The 4,232-nt window shown below is 34.4% G+C and overlaps 1 pseudogene; it reads right to left on the bottom strand.

The window, feature by feature from the left end:
* Positions 1-2,566: 2,566 nt before the first annotated feature.
* LOC127492791 (non-histone chromosomal protein HMG-14 pseudogene) lies at positions 2,567-3,983 on the bottom strand (annotated as a pseudogene).
* Positions 3,984-4,232: the final 249 nt, after the last annotated feature.

Below are 4,232 nucleotides of genomic sequence, written 5' to 3'. Positions count from 1 at the left end.
CTCTGCTATGGCCTGGGAAAGCTGTAGAAGATGGCCCAAGTCCTTGGGCCTCTGCATCCACGTGGGAGACCTGGAAGAAACTCCTGGCTCTTGGTTTCGGATTGGTGCAGCTCCGGCCGTTGTGGCCATCTGTGGAGTGAACCAGTGGATGGAAGACTCTCTCTGTTTCTACCTTTCTCTGTAACTCTTTCAAATAAATAAAATAAATCTTAAAAAAAGAGAAGTAAACATCATGAAAACACAAGAATCTACCAAAAGAGCGTTATAATTGTACCCGAACAACAAAATGACAGGTGTTGGTTCTTATCTCTCGATATTAACCTTGAGTGTAAATTCAATGGAATAAATTCTCTAGCCAAAATCTTGGGTTAGTTGAATGGATAAAAAACCATGACCCCACTATATTCTGCCTGTAAGAAGCTCGCTTCACAAACAAAGATACACACAAACTGAAAGTGAAGGGCTGGAAAAATACACACGAGGCAAATGGAAACCAGAAATGAGAAAGAGTAATTATCCTGATAGCAAATAAAATAGACTTTAAATCAAATGTTGCAAAAAGAGATAAAGAAGGGCACTATATTTTGATAAAAGGTTAGATATAGTAAGAAGGCATAACAATCATAAATATATACACACAACACAAGACCATCCAGATACATACAGCAAATATTATTAGACCTAAAGGGAGAGATAGACTCCAATACAATAATAATGGGTGACTTCAACACCCCACTCTCATCAATGGACAGGTCATTCAGACAGAAAATCAATAAAGATACTTTGGAGTTGAAACATACTATTAAGCAAATGGACCTAACAAATATTTACAGGATATTTTACCCAACAGTTATAGAATACACATTCTTCTCATCAGCACATGGAACATTTTCTAGGATAGACCATACATTAGGACATAAATCAAGTCTCAGTAAATATAAAATATTGAAATTATATAATGTATCTCTTCAGGACTAAAACTAGAAACTAGCAACAAGAATAACAGAACACACATAAATACTTGGAAATTAAACAACATGCTATTGAATGATCAAAGGGGCATTGAAGAAATTAAAAATAAAATTAAAAAGTTTATTGAAATAAATAAAAATGAAAAATCAAAACCTGTGGGATATAGCAAAAGCAATATCAGGAGAGAAGTACATAGCATTAAGTGTTTATATTTAAAAAAGAGAGAAATATCTCAAAGACCTAGTGATGCATCTCGAAGACTTAGAAAAACAAGAACAAACTAAACCCCAAATCAGCAGGAGGTGAGAAATAACAAAAATCAGAGCAGAAATAAATGTAATTGAACTAAAAAAATCCAATACAAAAGATCAACAAAACAAAAAGTTGGTTTTTTTGAGTATAAAAACAAAATAGATAAAACTCTAGCCAGACTAACAAAAAAAGAGAAAAACTCAAATAAATGAAATTAGAGATGAAAAAAGAGACATTACAATCAACACCACTGAAATACAAAGGATCGTAAGAAACTACTATGAAGAACTATATTCTAATAAACTAGAAAATCTTGAAGAAATGGATAAATTCCTGGATACATATAACCTACCAATATTAAAGCAAGAAGATGTAGACAATCTAAATAGACCCATAATAAACAATGAAACTGAAGCAGTAATCAGAAGTCTTCCATCAAGGAAAAGTCCAGGGCATGATGGGTTTACTACTGAATTCTATGAAACATTCAAAGAGGAAGTAACTCTAATACTTTTTAAACTATTCCAAAATATTGAGTAGCATGAAACTCCACAAAACTCTTTTTATGAGGCCAGCATCACTTTGAAACCAAAGCCAAAGGCATGACATGAAAAAAAAAAAAAACTACAAACTTATAGCCTTAAAGAACATATATGAAAACATTCTCAACAAAATGCCAGCAAACTGAATCCAAAATCACATAAAAAATATCATACATTACGATTGAGTGGGATTTAACCCAGGAATGCAAGGGTGGTTCAACATTCACAAATCAATAAACGTCATAAATCACATCAACAGAATGAAGAACTAAAACTATATGTTCATTTCAGTGGTTGCAGAGAAAGTATTTGATAAGACTCAACGTCTATTCATGATAAAAAAAATTCTCCACAAATTAGGTATAGGAGGAACATACCTCAAAAGCCTTTACATGACAAACCAGCAACCAATATCATACTAATTGGAGAAAAGCTGAAAGCATTTCCGCTCAGATCTGGAACAAGACAAGAGTGTCAACTTTCATCACTCTTATTTAATATAGTGCTGAAAGTTTTAGTAAGAGCAATTGGGGAGGTGAAAGAAATAAATGGCATCAGAATTGGAAAAAAGGAAGTCAAATTATCCATGTTTGCAGTAGACATGATGCTGTACATGGAAAAACCTAAACACTCCACCAAAACACTGTCAGAACTGATAAACCAACTCAATAAAGTTGTAGGTTACAAGATAAACATACAAAAGCCAGCGGCTTTGTTGTTTTCGTTCATAATTGAGATTTTATTGGTGTTGAGAATCAGTACATAGACATTTCAATTTGTACACATTCTTAATGCACATACCAAAAATCTAGAAAACTGTGAATTGTCATTCCAGTGACTTTCCAGCTTCAAACTGGGAGACAACTCTTCCTTAAGAGGCCATCAAGTACTAGTATCTTCAAAACATTGCTATTACATATTCAAATTTTCAATCTTTCATAGCACATTAAGAAAATCTTAGTCTAGGGAAACTAGACTACCACAACCACTGATATTACAGAGTGCACACAGTTCTGACAGAGCAACAAGGAGTGGTTTTCTGAAAGAAGCAATTCTACTAAACAACATGGGAGAAGTAACTGAAAATATTCAAGACAGATGGAATGTACAATTATGACTCCAAATTGCCATTAGTACGTGTTTCATAGTAGCATATGAAAACCACCTCCTACCTATGGAATGTTAAGCTAACGCACAAGACAGACAAAATCTCCCATGATTTAATATCTGGTTGTAAATAAACAAAGGGAAAATGATTTCACCACTTAAAAAAGTCATTTACACTTAAAATGTGGGATGAGGTGGGCTTCCCTCCGTCTTAGAAATCTATCTAGCACTATGAAAAAACTTGCATTTACAAAATAGTTGATAAAATATTTCTCTGGATTGTCTAAGAAAGCAGACAGGGATCACAGATAAGACCTGGTATATGATTTTAATTAGACTTGACTTCTTTCTCTTCTGCTTCATCAGAGACTGGATGCTCATTTTAGTTTCTACATTTTCTGTAGACAAATCTTTAATTTCTTGGTTAGCCAGCTCAGCCTGTTTTCCCTTTGTTCCTCCCTTCCGTTTTGCTTGTACGCTTTTGTCTAGCAACTTATCATTCCCAGCTGCCTTCCTGGGCTTCATTTCCACTTTTGCAGGAACAGGTTTAGTTGACAACCTCACCAGTCTTCTCTTGGACTCTTCATTCACCACCCCTTTGGCAGAGCCGACATTCCTCTTGGGCATCTTGGTGATAGGGAGGGCATGTGCTAAACTTAGCCTATGGGCCCCAGTGGCTTTTTTATGTGTCAATAATGAACATACTGAAAGAGAAATCAAGAAAGAAATCCCATTCACAATAACCACAAAAAATAAAATATTTAGGAATGAATTTAACCAAAGAAGTGAAAGATCTCTACAATGAAAATTATCAAACATGGCTGAAAGAAAGCATCAAGGATACAAAAATATGAAAAGATATTCTTTGCTCATGGATTAGAATAATCATTATCATTAAAATACCCATACTACCTAAAGTAATATAAACATTTAATGCAACCCCTTTTAATCCCTCTACAAAATTAGTAAAAACAATCCTGAAATTCATATACAAGTACAAAAGACCCAGAACAGCCAAGGTGATCCTGAGCAAGAAAAATCAAGCTGGCGTCATCACAATACCTGACTTGAAAGCATACTACAAAGCTATACTAACTAAAACAGAATGATACTGGCATTAAAAACTGCTACATAGATCAATGGAACATGATAGGGAGCCCAGAAATTAATCCATGTTCATACGGCCAACTGATTTTTGATAACAGTACTCACACCATGCAGTGGAGTAAGAATAATTTCTTCAACAAGTGGTGCTGGTAAAACTGGATGTACATATGCAAAAGAAAGAAGTTAGATCCATAACTCTCACCCTAGACAAAAAAAATCAACTCAAATTGGATCAAAACTGAGTTTAAAACC

This window comes from Oryctolagus cuniculus, chromosome 14 (assembly GCF_051225735.1).
Source record: "Oryctolagus cuniculus isolate XC-2025 breed Fujian yellow rabbit chromosome 14, ASM5122573v1, whole genome shotgun sequence".
NCBI lineage: Eukaryota > Metazoa > Chordata > Mammalia > Lagomorpha > Leporidae > Oryctolagus > Oryctolagus cuniculus.
The sequence above is the reverse complement of the archived record's forward strand: the minus strand, read 5'-3'. Positions and strand labels throughout refer to the sequence as shown.